Here is a 15,864-nt window from a genome sequence, read left to right on the forward strand (position 1 = left end):
AGCTAATAAATCTTATTTATTGTTTGCCAGTTTCAGCTGTCTTTTCTGCTGTCTGTATCACAATGAATCTGAACTAACACAAGTCCATGCAGAAATTTGATTCTGATGATTTCTCACAAATTTTCCAGTTGGAAACAGATAAGGGTAGTGAAAGAGACCAGGAAGAATAAATTCACAAATAACTATCTCTTTTCCTTTCTCAGATATTCCTTGAAGTATTTCCAAGTGGCCAATAAAACTGTGTGTACCAGTGAGCTCGCTCAGCCATTCTGGAACACTGTTTGTAGGAATCCAATTAAGAAGTTCTTCAATCCACATGATCTCTTCCAATTGCAAACTCATCTGCAACCTGATGTCATTACTGGCACAGTTATCTTGTAAACAAAAGCTCAGTTCAAAACAGTATGTAGGAAAGTCATTGTACACAAGTGAGGCAGAATGGTGGCTGCTTATAAAATTAATTAGTGAAGTATCCAGAAAATGTTAAGATCCTTTGAAAAAGAAAGAAATGAGAACAGAAAGATGATAGATGATATTAATATATGATGAAGAATACAGAAAAGACTCCAATATAGTCATATTGTGACACAGACCCAAGGGAACTGAGAAAAGAACACAAAATCTCAGAAGTGAATTTATCAGGGGATTTCAGAAATGTCTACTTAGCAAGAGCCATTTCAGGCATAAAACTAGATATCCAAACAGAGCCAAAAGTACAGTGAGAGAAGTGCTTTGGAGTAGTTACAAAATTGTGAACCAAGAAGAAACGATAAAATTAAGAGCTGAAAAGAAAGAAAAATATAGGGTTTTTTTTTTTTTACCACTTTACATCATGAAACATGGAATTATCCTGTGTTGATGGCCCATGGAGGATCCAGATGTCCTGGAGGTTTGGCTAACCAATTTCCAGTGGGTTTGACCATAACATAACAGTATAATTGATGATATGTAAAATTCCATAAGGTATAGTAAGATTGGTACATTATTCATTCATTTATTCAACAAATATTTATTGAGTACCTTTTCTGCCTCTGTTTTAAATGCTGAGAATATAAGAGTTAATAAACAGACAAAAATGTCTGCCCTTTTGGAGCTTACATTCTAGGTGTAGACATAAAATAAACCAGATAAGGAAGGAAATATACACACAATGTTGATTTCAAGTGCTGGAGAAAAAAATAAGGTGGAGAAGAAGGGCAGAAAGTTCAAAGTAGAATGGAGGGTATTTTAAAATTTTACATAGGGCATGCAAGAAAGAGTTCACCAAGAAGGTGATATTTGATGAAAGAGCTGAAAAAAAGTTAGGGAGTAATCCCTGTGAATAATTTTCAGAATTGAGTTTCTTGGCAGAAGAGATATTATATGAAAAGGCCCTGAAGCAGGAGCTTGCCTAGGAACCTTCAGGAACATCAAGGAGTACATGTGACTGCTGTGGAGGGGGTGAGGGGGAGAGTTGTAGTTGAGGCTAGAGAGCTAATGGGGAGGAGGGAGCAAATCATGAAGGGCCTTATAGATCATAAAGGGACTTCAGTCTTCGCTCTAAGTAAAAGGGAATGCTATTGGAGGGTTTTGAGCAAAGGCGTGACAGCACCCTATTCACGCTGTAATAAGACTTATCTGGCTGTTATACTAAGAACAACCTGAAGTCAAGAGATGACGGTCCAGGGTTGGAGCAGTGGAGCTGATGAGTGATAGATTTGAGGTATATTTGTTGCAATCTAGAGAAAAGTTTCAAGAATATTACACAGAACTCTCATATACCTTTCAAACAGATTCATCGATTGTTTACATTTTGCCCCATTTACTTCCTCTAAATATTCCTTTTATCTTTCATCACATTATTTTTTCTGAACCCTTTGTATGTTGAATACACCATGCCCTACTACTGCTAAATATTTCAGAGTTTACTTCCTAAAAACAAGGACATTCTATAGGTATACTTTTAAGATAGAATCGACATGATTTTCTGATTGACCAAAGGTGAGGAATGAGAAAAAGAATTGTCAAGCATGACACTAAAGCTTTAGCTTAAGCAACTGAAAAGGATGGAATTATCATTCACCGATGCGAGGATGGCAGAAAGAGGAGGAGCTTTCGAAGGAAGAGTCACAAATGTAGGTGTGGACGTATTTTACTTGGGATACCTTTTAACTTACCTTTTAAACTTCCCAGTGAAAATCTTGAGAAGGAGATTGGATATCCAAGTCTGGAGCTCAGGAGAGAAATCCGGGCTAGAGATTTAAATTTGGGAGTTCATAGCATATACATGATATTTAACGTCATGAAATTTAATAAGTTTACCTAGAAATTAGTGCAGCTAGAAAATATAAAAGCTCCAAGATGGAGCTTGTGGTCCTCTGACGTCTAGAGGTTGGGCAGATGAGAAGGAAAGAGCAAAGGAGACCAACAGGGAGTAGCGAAAAGAAGCGATAAAGCAAGGGAAGTGTGTAGTGGGTTCAGAAGGCAAGAGAGGAAAGTATTTTAAGGAGGAGAGAAGAAATAAAGGTGTTAAATTGTTCTAATAGGTCAAGATAGAGACAGAGACAGGCCAATTTAATTTAACAAAGAAGAAGTCAGTGGTAACCTAGACAAAGTGGGTGATGTGAGTTCAAAAACAAGTGGAGGGAGAGATCACCAATAGGGAGTGTAGCCAGCTCTTTCCAGGAGTTTGCTTGAGAATAAGGAAAGAAATGGGGTGGCTTTTGGATTTCAGGTGGTGACCAAGAGAGTTTTTTTTTAAATATGAGGTAAATAGCAGCATGTTTCCATGCTGATGGGAATGAACTAGGAAAGAGAAAAGAAATGAATGATTCTGGGAAGAGAGGAAAGTATGGTTGGCAGGAAGGATGGACTGAGTAGATAAGTCAAAGAGTTAGGCCTTAGCTAGGGCCTTGAAAAATTCATTTATAGCAAAAAAATGACAAGTTTGAATGTTATATACAGCACTGATGCACATAGTGCAGATGGTAGTGGCAGCTTATAATTCTGTTTTGACTGCCTAAAATGTTCAAGGGAAATAGGGAGAAAGGTTAGTAGTTGAAAAATTAAATGTGGGGAAAGAAGTTGGAAGTTTGGGGAAACAGGAAAAGGTAGGAAATTTGTTTAGGAAAGCAGGAGAGTGTACTGATTAGAGAAACAGAATATTCAGGGGCATTTGATGTAGTGATCATGGCTGCAAAGACCAGTTAGCATGCTTGAGTTTTTCTCCAGCCACGTTCAGCAGTATGAGTGCATACACAAACCAGACAGAGTTGAATTTAGCAAGGTATGTGGTTTAGCCAAGTGAGTAGGGCAAAGTGAAAGGAAAGATAGTTGAGGATAAGTGCAACGAGGTGAATATAAAGATTAAACATGAAATTGAAACCTGTTTAAGAGGAATGAATATAAAAGGGATGAGGGACAATGAAAAAAAGTGGTAGGGTCAACAGTCACTGACCTGCCACACATGGTTAACGTAGGTTATGCAGTATATAAGGGTACCCCTTCTAAGTGGGTGCCATTCATATTTGAAATTTATCATTTGTATATCTATTATAATAACTTTCTGGCAGGTGGCACTCAAGTGTCTTGTTTTATCAAAAATGGTCTATTATAACAGTTTCTAAAAGATGGAATTGAAGAGTCTTGAAGAACAGCTCCCTGTGTAATTCAAAGGCACCATAAGGGCTGGCGGTGGCCCTGCTAATGGATATAAGGTCCTATTCAGTTGAGGGATTATTGGAATTGGAGCACTGGAAGGAGGGGGCTGGAAACAAAAGAGGTGGTGGTCAGACAATGGAGTGTTAACAATTGAGATGATTATTACCAAATAATTGTCATTATTGTTAATGACAAGGTCAAGACTATGATCATGGGAGTGGATGGCTAACGCAGAGGAGGGACAATGATAGCCTAAGAAGGATAGCTCCTGGAGGAACCATGGGGAGAAAGTAACGAGAAAATTATACTGGGGAATTAAGAATATCTTAAAATTCATCATTAACGGTAAATATTTTGCGTTCTTATTTAAAATAGTTGTAAAATCCTAACTTTTAAAAATTTTAAAGCAATATCAATATGAGAGTTAAAATAGACTAAAAGGACTCAACATTTTAAACTGGAATTTCTGCGAGTTTTAATTTAAATCAATATTTGCATTATCCTGTTCACCCCAAGTCTATGTTTGTACTGAACACTGTTGGTTGGCAAATAGCCTTCATTCACAACCTGTTCTATCCTGTCTCCTGTATTTTAGGGGCTGGAAGTCTGGACGTTACATTTTTCAGGCTCCCCTTCCTGTTGGGCTTGGATGAAATTTTCATCCTGCCAAAGCTCTTACATTAGATTTGGAGGCAAAGGGAACACCGAGAAATTTCCCCTCCAGCAGCAATGGCGGCCAATCTACAGTGGCTGGCTGAAGGCATGCTCCATCACCAGGACTAGCCTCAGAGCAGAGACAGTGATATGGCTGGCCTTTTCCTGCAGCATCTTGACCTCTGGGTGGCAGCAGCAGGTTGCTGAGTTCTGGATTGCACCTGCAACGGTGTTACCTGGAACTAAAGGAACCCACACTAATGGCCACTTCTGTAGCCTTACTAACAACTTTTAGGCACGTAAATCCCTACGTTCAATCCTCAGGTTGTTTTGATTTTTCTTTAATGAATCCTGACTGACACAATATTTCATGCCAAGACTTGCTCCAGGCCTTCAAAGACAGGAATCTCAAATTGGTTAGTTGACCTGCTTGGGTTTGCATACCGTGATGATCTGATTCCAATGTCAAATAGAATTCTAAGGAGACATGAATGGCAGTTACTTAAATTACCACCTAAGGCTGCCTAAAATTACGGGCCTCTTGAAGACAGGAATTTAGGAGACCAAGTTGGCTACTGCCGCGGAATAGAAAAGAGAACCGGAGGAACTAGGGTGTGTGTCGGCCACTTTTGACTGCAACGGAGACCACAAAGAAAGAACATGACAAGCTCAGGAATATTATAGTCTTGGAGGAAGGCATTATCAGAGACCCAGAGAGCTTCTAGAACTTTCAGTCTTGCAGCCACATTGTTGATGTAGCCAAAAGTCAGGCCAAAGATCTGTTGCTGCAGGTTGCAAATGTACAATGCAAGATGAATTCAAAGCCTTGCTAGGCCTCTGATGTGAAAGTTAAGGCCTTTATTGAAAAGAGTGGGCCCTGGGAACTGGGAAAGTGGTATTCTGGAGGATTTGGGTAAATCTTAGTACTTGGAACCCCAAATCCTCCTGAGCAAACCCTGTCTGTCCTTCCTCCTTGTTAGCAGACTGTAATGGCTCCTCCAGAAGCAATTACCTAGTAAGCGGCTGTCAAATTCTTAAAACCCAACCAGACCATTACTGATGACATCAAGACCTTGACTGATATAAAAGTCCTTTTATCTTTAAAAAGTGAGCAAATGATTTTGTTTAGTTTTCTTGCACTGTGCATAGAAGTTTTTTTCCTTTTTATTACTTTATTGAGATCATGTTGGTTTATAACATTGCGTAAATTTCAGGTGTACATCATTATAGTTCAGCTTCTGTATAGACTATATCATGTTCACCACCAAAAGTCTAGTTTCCATCTGTCACCAAACATATGTGCCCCTTTACCCCTTTCACACTCCCCTTATCCTCTTCCTCTCTGGTAACTACCAATCTGCTCTCCTTATCTATGTGTCTGTTTGTTTATCTTCCACATATGAGTGAAATCATATGATACTCACCTTTGTCTGTTTGACTTATTTTGCTCAGTATAATACCCTCAAGGCCCATCCATGTTGTCACAAATGGCACGATTTCATCTTTCTTATGGCTGAGTAGTGTTCCATTGTATATTTTTACCACATCCCCTTTACCCATTCATCTGTTGATGGACACCTGGGTTGCTTCAAAGTCTTGGCTAAAAATTTGTTTGGAAAAGGCTTGAGACTAAGGGAGGGAGGTGGAAGAAGAGACCCACTTGTGGAGTTGCACATGTGCTCCCACCAGTAAAGATGCCCCACTGGTAAGAACTTGGGGCTGATTTTTTTGATCAATCAACAGCCTATTTTAATGATGGCAAATTTTTGCCTTAGTATTAACACAATTACATAAAAGAGAAATGATAGAAAAAGAAATAATGATTTGCTGATTTCAGATGGCTCTTCTTTTGTAACTATATTGAACACAATGATGCAGGCATTGGGATAAAGCTGAACTTAAACACATGTGCAATATTTTGCTGTTCTTTGGCATGTCCTATTAATGCAGAGAGGAGATATTGGCAGCCCAGCCGCCAACATGTATGAGAACAGGATTCCATATAAACTGGAAGAGCATGAAGAGAAGACTGATGAGGAGGATAGGCCTTCGCTTGGTGGAAGAGGGAATCGGTTTGCTACCCTGGCCACTGTCTCTCAGCCCGTGCTGGCCCCATGATTACATTTTGCTGCTCTCAGGAGCTGGCGTCTGGACCCAATCAGCCTGTTGCAAAGTGAAGTAGAGACCGATTGCTTCCCTTTATTTGCCAACTTCAGAAACATCCAGAATAATCATAAACATAACTATAACTATAATAATGGTGTTGATTATATTACATTTATTGACCACATGCCAAGCACTGGCAAGGACGAAGTGCTTTCCAAGCATTAGCTCATTTAGTGCCACAACAGCCCTATGAATGAGATAGATTGTTACAATTCTGAATTATAGGTTTTTAAAATCTGAATTTGTGAGAGGTTAAATTACTGGCTAAGAATCACACTGGTAGTTAATGATGGAGCTGGGACTCAGACCTGGTCTTTCTTACTTCAAAATCCAAAACTTTAACCACTATACTATTCTGACTTCCTTTTGCCCCACATGGCCTTATGTCCTGTGTGTGTTAGCTATTAAATGTCCCTGATACCCATCTGCTTTTTCCACCACCATCACTCTAATAATGAATGCTGTCATGTATCTAAAGGATTATTGTAGCAGCTTCCTAACTAATCTACCTTGACCTATTTTGGCCCCACTTCTAATCTGATTTCCACATTATAGCCAAAGGGAAAACTTCAAACACATATCTCATTATGTCGCACCACCTACAGAAAACACTTTAATGTCTTCATGTGAAGACTCATCTCCTTAGGTTGGTTTTTAAGGCCCATACAATGTGCCCTTCACTTTGTTTTGGGCCTCACTGGGCCCATTGTTCATGGACGCTCCTGTCCCCTCCCTTGCTTTCTCTTTTGCAGCCGTGTTGGTATTCCTCAGATCTTCAAATGCATCATGCACTTTTCTTCCACTGGGCCTTTGCACGTGCTGTTCCATCTTTCTGGAGTGCTCTTTCAGATACCCACCGTACCCCTCATTCACCTCATTAGTGCCACCCTTCCTGCAGGTCACAGTTCAAATGTCACATCCTTAGCAAAGTCTTTCTGATCCCTAAACTAAAAAAAAAAATTCCCTTCAATGAAAGCTCTCACAGTAACATTTGTCTTCTCCTGGGGGTTGAGGTTTTATAATCATTTGTGTGCTTCTTGGACAGATGTCCGCCTTCCTGGTCACACTGTCAGTTCTGTGACGGTGGGAGCCAGGTCCGGTTTTGCTTACCTCCATAGCCCCAATGCTTAGGATGTTATGTGGTACATGGTAGGTGTTCACACAATAGTTGTCGAATAAATGGAGCTACAACACACTTCCCCCGGGTGGATGAAAAAGAGAAGCCTTTTCAAAAGTCTATAGTGTGCTTAGTCTTTTTGTGGAGGATAAAGCTGAGCTGAGAATGGAAGTTCAGCTCATCAGGCAGCCAATGCCGGCCGGCCAGCGCTAGGCTCCCGCCTGTCCGAGCTGGAGAACAGCAGCTAGGTCTGGTTAAGGAGCTTCAGTTGGTGGGAGCAAGGTTTCAGGCACACAAGTGGCTCATTTCTCAAGTAAGGCAACCTCAGGAAGCAACTGCCTAACACATAGAGCACCGAGTTCGTAGAATTTCTTCTACCCCATCCTCAACTGCCTTCAGGGTGAGTTGGTTAAATGAAGGTAGAGATTGAGAGGAAGAATTGAGTCCAATCCTCTTTTCCCAAGTAGCAGGCTTGGAAGTTTGGATCTCCGTCTGGTGGCCACCCGGGCAGACTCTGTTACCTGGAATGACTAGGCTCTAGCAGGTTATTTCCAGAAGGAGCTCTGGGCCTCCATAGTGAGTGTAGCCCTCATTGGGCATACGAGGCAGTAGCAGGATACTCATTGAAGGAGATCCCAAACACTACTCTCTACAGGCCCAACTTCCAGGGGTAACGAGTTCTGCAATTAGAGATTTATTCTTTGGTCTCTAAAAATGGTAAACCCAGGAAAGATAACAAATCAGATTAGTTTATGAGACTTTTTTTTCCCCTGAGGAGGATTAGCCCTGAGCCAACATCTGTGCCAATGGCTGACAAGTGGTGTAGGTCCACGCCAGGGATCCAAACCCGGAACTCCTGCTGAAACAGATAGTGCGCCAAAATTACCCATTAGGCCTAGGGCCAGCTCCCAGATATTATTATTTTGATGGGATCCAGAAGAAGAAGAACCTGAAGAAAATGCAAAGCTAAATAGTGGAGTGTTGGCAGCTAGTGAGGGAACAGCAGGAGGCAAAGAGAAACTTCATCCACTTTATAAGCCAGCGAGTCTTTCCATTTAGCAAATTTAGAGAATAGAAATCCGTTTTGTTCAGATTGAAAATTCAAGGGGGTAATCATTTCTAAGATTCTTGCAACATCGCTTCGATTATTTGAGCTGCCATAATCCAGTTGGACTTAGGCTTCATTGTTGGTGAAGAGAGATTATGTTTGACTTTGCCTGGAAACCATAAAACCACAACAAAATAAATTCTCCCCAGTGCTACCAGGCAACACCGGGACGTCCTCTCCACGGTAAGGACTTGTGATAAGAGGCTCACTCGAATGGCTCCGCAGTGTGCAGCGTGCATATGGTGCATCCCAGGAGTCTGAAGGCGGTGCTTCAGCATCATCTTAATGAATAATCAAGAATAAACCCCATTACGATGTCAAGTGCCTTCTCAGAAACTCTAAGCTTTATAAACAGCAGTAGCAAAAACCTGTGAGTCTGACCAGTCTCCCTAAAATTATTTGCTACTGATTTGACAGCCAAAAGGTCAGCTGTTATGATCTTTTCGAAAGTTGATTTCAAAGGAGCCGGCAGAATGTCCTCGCTGAACTGCATCACTTCCTTCCTGGGACCATCAAGGGACCTCCCCAGCCTTTCAAGATAGGTTCTGCTCAGAAAGGTCAGTCGGGCAGTGGAAACCCTGGGCAAAAGTTAACAGCTAGCGCAGTGCATCGCCTTCCCAGCGCTTTCGGCCATTTCTTTCCCTCCTCGACCCCAGAGAGGTGGACTCCCGTGGGAAGGCTCGCCAAGACAGGGGGTCACAGCACGGCTTTGCAGCCTCGGAGAGACACCAGAGGCCGTGCATCTCCAGGAGGTAGGGGAAGCCTGCGAGAAAGCCCCCAGGCCCCCAGCTCTTCCAGGGACCAGGTCATCCTGGAGCCCGGCGCGGGGCGCGGGGCGCGGGGCGCGGTGCCGGGGAGGGGTGTGGCGGCGGAGGGTTAGCGCTGGGACTCTGCCCGGGGGCTGACCCCGCCTCGCCTACCTTCCCCTCCGAAAAAAGCATTAGTGCAGGGGGCGGGGGAGAGTGCGGGGAGGCCTAAAACCCCAGGGTGCAGCCAGGAGGAGGACCCGATTGCAGAGGGAGGGCAGAGCCGCCTAGCAGCTGGGCGCAGGAGTGAGTGAGGGAGTGTGCGAGCGTGCCCGGGGGAGCGCGGCTGCGGATCCGCCGCCGGCCCGGCGTGTTGTACTCCGTAACCAGGGCGGCCGGCTCCCCGCAGCCCTGCCACCGCGCCGAGCTCCCGGGGACCGTGGCCGGCCGAGAGCCGCGCACACCCGCGACCGGTGGCACCCTTGCTTCGCTGCCCTGAACCTGAACGAACCCAAGAGGGAGAGAAGGTAATAGGAAAGGGGGGCGGGGGGAAGAGGGAGAGGAAGAGAGAGAGAGAGAGAGAATGAATATGGGTGCAAGCCGAGCAAATTGCAGACAAATTGTAAGCAAGTTTGTACTTGCATGCTCCGGTTGTGCGTGCTTAATGGGAGAGAGAGGACGGTGGTGGTGGTGGTGATGTGTGTACGTGTCTGACACTCCTGGATGAGGAGATAAGGAGGTGGGGAGCGTCCTCCTTGCATTTTGTACGTAGAAATCACTATTAATATCCCCATCCCCGAGTTGTCATTTCCGCTTATGGCACATCTCTTGGACTCCAGTGATGCAGAAGCAAAAGGCAGTCACCCTGTTATTGTGGTGGTCGGTACTGTAGCTACTATCAGCTGGGAGATGTAGGGCGTAGAACAAATTCTGGGAGCCTCCCTTCCTCCACCTCTGACTATTTTAGGAAGGGCTGGGGGAGGGGAACAGGGTAGCACAGCCCAGGGCTTGTAGACGAACGGAGGCCGGGGCTTCAGACTCTACTCCGCTGTCACCGTGCAGTTGCTTCCAGGCTGAGCCTACGCTAGAGGGCAAGATAACTTTCATCTGCTCTCCAGAAAGACACGTTTCAGACAGAGATTTTGCACTGCAGCCGGAGCAGTTCTGTGAAATGGTGGCTCACAAGGCGCCAGGTGCAAGGCAAAGGGCAGGAAAATAGTGCAAAATAAAGCAGCTATCAGCCTCAAAGCCAAGAAAGCCCATTGGGAAATGGGGTTCCGTGTGCTGCCTGGGATAATAGAGCTTGGAGGATGCAAGTTCAGGCCCTCTCTGTAAACAGAGTTGGGTCCAGCCCAGGGAGAAACTACTGCAGCTGTGTATCAGTGTTAGCATCCTGGAATGTTCATTTCTGAGCTTTTCAGTTGGGGTGGAAAACCTGTATGTGTCTAGAATTTTTCTGTGAATGTTAAGAAAGTTCAAAATGAATTGTTTTTCTCTTTTTGAGTGTCTCTCTGTTTTTGTCTTCATCTGAGAGGCACTTTCCTAAGCATTTGTATACAAGCCGGACGTATGCAAGAGAAATTGGAATACTTTTCAATTAAGGGAAGGTTATTAGTATGACCCCCATCTGATTTAGTCCTGAGTCATGAAGATTGTTGAAGGACTTTCTATTCCCCGTGGTGAAAAGGATTAATATGGATAAAAAGTTCCTGACATCACCACACAGTGTAATAAAACACATCTCTTTTTCTTGGGTTTTTGAATCTGTTCATTACTTTGTGGCAAATTTAGAATAAAATGTGCCTGATCAATGCTAATTTAATATGTTTCGTGCTCAAGATGAAAGCATATCTTCAGACTGACTCAGATAACAATATTGCTAGCCCTTGCAAATATTTGCTCAGCTTTTACGTTAAAGTCTCATTTTTATCTTTCCTAATGATTTTTCACAAACTGGTTTATTTCTGTCCTCATTGTCCCCATAGAAGGATTCTTTTCACTTGATTCCTTCTTGCAAAGGAGTAGGTATTGGGACAAGGTAGTTTACCATTTTAAAATTTTCGAGAATTGCTTAGACTAGGACCAGCTCTCTGATAATTACGCAGCACACACAGCTCCTCGGAAGTGAAAGGAGGTGTAACTGAAACAGGATGTAAGAAGCCCATGGCTGGGCAAGGTCTGTAGCATTTTCTTGGGTGGCTTCAGCTCTCAATACTGCAGCCACACCCTGTGGTCTGAATGTGACAGGCTCTCAGGACCCAAGCAAGACTCCCCTGTGAAGAAATCTGCATTTCCCCATCTCTTAAATCTGTTAAATGCGTCCTTCCTTGTGGTCTTATCCAATGAGAACTAATGTTTGGCAAGGAGTGCAGCGTATACTATAGCAAAGTAGGGGAGGAAGGCAGCAGATATCTGTGGGCATGGCTTGTATGCCAAGCTTACCCAAAAAAGTTGAATCATCTTCATATCTTTTATGCTGATCAGCTGTGTACTTTGTCTTTTGATGACTTCTCAAATTTTTGGTCTTCCCGGGAAAGGACCAATTCTTCTTATGCTATATAATTCATAACAGTAAATAATTACCAGCACCATTTGCTGATAGCCCATACACATACATTAGTAATGTATTTGTATTAACTCTGGGATGGCCCCCTTCTTCCCTACTCGTTAGCCATCTTAACGTTTATTAATTAGTACCATTACTAACGGGTGGATAGTGAAAAACAATAATTAAATGTAAAATTAGATGCTTCTGTGACTCATTCCAGTAAAGGACTTCGATAGAAGGGGAGTTGAAATGTATTCATTAGCTTTTCAATTTGCATTTAACAGTGGATTTTAATAGGAGTGCTATTCTCGAACATATTTAGACATCTAATTAAGTAATATTCATACTTCATACTTCTGTGACTCTGTTTATGGTTTATGGCCTCAGGTCATCTTTCTCAGTTAGAAAGGAGCCATATCATCTCTGGATTTTCCAGGGTTTGGACTATTCTACTGTAGTTTCCTAATACCTAAAAATTTAGTCCCATTGCTTTAAGATGTATTCTTATGGCCTCCTAGCGTTTTTCTTAATGTATTCCTTTTTAGCGGCACAAATGAGACACTGCTTTAGAAGCCAGTTGTTCACTCTGCTTAGAGGCTGGGAAAGTCGAATTGTGATGAGTCACTACTGTGCTTTTCACAGGTGTCGGTGTTAAGAAGAGTGCATTGTTCAGACAGGAGAATCCCAGAGCAGAGAGTCTAAATTCCCTCTGCATCCTGCTCGATAAACGCAGCAGATGCTTACTGATTGGGTATTCTGTGTGCTCCCACAGTACTCTGGATTTCTCCATCACAATACTCAACCTACTTTGCTGCAATATTATCTATATCGTCTTCCCCTCTGGTACCTGAGCTCTAAGAGGGGCTTATCTGTCTTGTTCACTGCTATTTACTCAGGACCATTGTCCTTTACAAATGGTTTCTCAATACATTTGCTGTATGAAATAATAAATACAGGAATCTTACCTCTCTGCTAGGTGTGGTGGATATAATCAGTTCCATTGTCATCTTAGTTCCTTCCCCTGGAAGGATTGGGAGATGGTGTGGGATCTATTAATTGGTACACAACCCATCAACGTCTACCTAGCTCTCCCTTTCCATCCCAATACTGGTTGCACCCTCACCCTCTCTTCCTCCCCTCCCCCCCCCCAATATCCTGCCCCTATTTAAAAACTCTTAATTACCCTGAGAATAGTGAGCTCACTGATGGTGCTAGATCTTCTTCTCATGCTCTGGTTCTGCAGGTCAAGCCCACAATCAGAACACTGGTAAGTAATCATTCAGTTCAAGGAGTGAATTTCAACATCTCGTGACCTTGTACCAGTAGTCATTTGAGTGATCACTTATGCTGCCTTGGTGTTGGAACTGGAGAGCACACTTGAGAGCATCTCTCCATTCTAGACTCATCTCTCTGATTTCAGATGGAGAAACCGAGGCCAAGGGAAGGAAAATGGAAACCAGTTATTGGCTGAAATTCTACTATATGCCAAACAGTCTTCTAGGAACAGTATATATGGATCTTTTTAAATTTAATTAAATTAAACCTAATTTAGCATTAACAAAATTTCACTTTTCTTAAGATCACATGGACAGTAAGAGACAGAATTAAGACTCAGCTCCATGTCTTTCTTAGTCCATAGTGCTTACATTTCCCACTACTACACTCCCTGTGACAGGCAGTTGTTGAGGACCTCCATGCACGGAACCAGCTCAAAATCACCCAACTAGTGGAACAAGACTAAGTCTAGAACTCATATCTTCCAATTCCCAGTCTCCTTTGATTATCTTTGTTTTATTAATTTGAATTTTCTTATCAAATCTTGTTTGCCTTTAAGTTAAAGTATCAGTAAAAAGCAAGAACATGGTAATTCACAAAAGAGGAAATATGTGTATACATGAATGATGAAAGCAAAATATTTTATCTTATGTCTAAAAAGGGAAGGATATTGCATCAACTTCTTTTGCATTGGGGAGGAAGGGGTTTTCTGGGGGTTGTTTTGTAGAGGTAAAGTATTATGAACTTGATTCAATAAAACAAAAATATGTACTGAGGCTAGGATGTGCTCAGGGATATACTTGGTATCAATGAGTGGGGTGTCAAAACAATGAGTAATAGTCTCTATATCTGAAAAACGTTCAAAGTCTAGTTAGAGATAAAACAGACAATGGTGATGAATCTAAGACAAATCATATTTACAATAGCATGGGTTGTTAGCACTGGAGGAATTGAAGGAAAATCATGCTAAATGTGTGCAGGTGTGTTTAGAGAGGGCTTCAAGCACAGTGCGGGTCCTGGGCTGGGTATTTAGTACCTTTATTGTAATCCTTTGGATTTGTTCAGCTATAAGTGTCCTGCGGAGGGGTGATGTGAAGGGATAATTAAGAAATTGTTCAGCAAGGATATGAGGTATGAACTGAAGAGTATTGGGCAGAGTATTGGGCAGTAAAACCTGCATAGCTCCTCTCTTGCTGAGCTCAGTTGAGGGCACCATGACCCACAGAACCTCAGGTCAGAATTGTGAGAGTCATCCAAGATACTCTGACTACCCCACCTCCCATTTCCTATCTCCCCTTCCCGAGCAGTCACCAAGTCTTACACAATTTGCCTCTTAAAGATTTTTCAGATGTTACCCTTCAATCACTGTCGTATTTCAATCTCCCATCGTCTTCCACCTGTTCTCTTAAGATACCTTCCTAACAGATCTTCTTGGATCTCCTGGTCTTGTCTCCCTCAAATATACCCTTAAACATGTTGCTAGAATAATCTGAATTATACCTGGTCACCTCCAGCTTAAATCCCTCAGTGGTTTCCTGTTGCCTCCTAGAGAAGCAGGACCAAGCTTCTGAGCATAGCACCTAGGACCCTAACCAACTAGCCATTATCTCCTTCTCCATCCTCAGCTCCAGAATGTCACCGGGTAGAGTCCTTCACTATCTAACTCTTGGTAGTTCCACATAGAATCATGTTGTTTCTCATGTCCATGCCTTTGCTCAAGCTACTCCTTCTTCACGGAATGCATCTTTCATATTTTTCACCTGACTAACTCTAACTCATTTCCAAGACTCAGTTCAGGGGTTCACTCCCTCCCAGGACACTCTTCAGAACCTCCAGATTGGGTTAGTGCCCATTCTTTGTATCATTCGTGTCTATATTTGCACTTACCTGTGGTATTGTTATATTATCTTTTCTACATTGTATCTCCCACTATGTTCTAAGCTCCTCAAAAAATAGGTTATGCGTCATATTCATCTCAGTTCCCCCAGGATGAGCTCTGACGCTCAGAATGCATTAGTTAATGCTGTGGAAGTAAGCCTGGATACCCAGGTTGAAGTTGGACACAAGCAGAGAAATATTGAGTTTAATGTGGTATCAAAAGAGAGAAAGAGGGAGAAAGGGTGAGAGAGAGAGACAGCGAGCTATTTCAGGATTAATCTATTGCATAACATGAATGTGAACTAGAAGAGGGTAGAAGCATGGTGATCTGCAATGCAATGACTTTCAGAAATCCATTTTAATCCCATAATTCTTGATTGATGGTAGGGACCATATCTTAATCATCTATGAACTCCAGTGCTGAGCAGGGCATGGCATCAAGTAGCTGAATTAAAATGGATTTCTTCCCTCATCTTTATTTAATATATACGTAGATAGCTAGATAGCTAGACTTTAGAAAGTTATTTTCTTACGTTTGGAGAACCTAGCTTTCTAACAGTTTAGGGGGGCCATTTGTAAGATCCCTCAGGCACTTCTCACTGCCTATTAGTCTTCAGATTAAGGTAGCTTTTGTATGTGGGTAGGTGGAATGTTTTCCCCTAGGAGATGGAGCCTGCTAATGGGCACACAATTCCAGCAGGGCTGTAGGCCTGATACATGACAGGCCAGCCAT

General features: G+C 42.6%; 1 protein-coding gene across 39 annotated transcripts in view; it reads left to right on the top strand.

Moving 5' to 3' along the window:
* The first annotated feature begins 8,855 nt into the window (after positions 1-8,855).
* The window catches only part of SYNE1 (spectrin repeat containing nuclear envelope protein 1), a 442,051-nt gene continuing 435,042 nt past the window's right edge, over positions 8,856-15,864 (top strand). For 32 of the 39 annotated variants that reach the window (XM_023632823.2, XM_070256144.1, XM_070256126.1 and 29 more), the window contains exon 1: positions 9,555-9,957. The gene's annotated coding sequence lies outside the window, so the exon portion shown is untranslated. Of the gene's footprint in view, positions 9,437-9,554; positions 9,958-15,864 lie in introns of those variants that run through there. The other 7 variants (XM_023632822.2, XM_070256124.1, XM_023632821.2 and 4 more) reach the window with 5 other exon arrangements.

This window comes from Equus caballus, chromosome 31 (assembly GCF_041296265.1).
Source record: "Equus caballus isolate H_3958 breed thoroughbred chromosome 31, TB-T2T, whole genome shotgun sequence".
Taxonomy (NCBI): domain Eukaryota; kingdom Metazoa; phylum Chordata; class Mammalia; order Perissodactyla; family Equidae; genus Equus; species Equus caballus.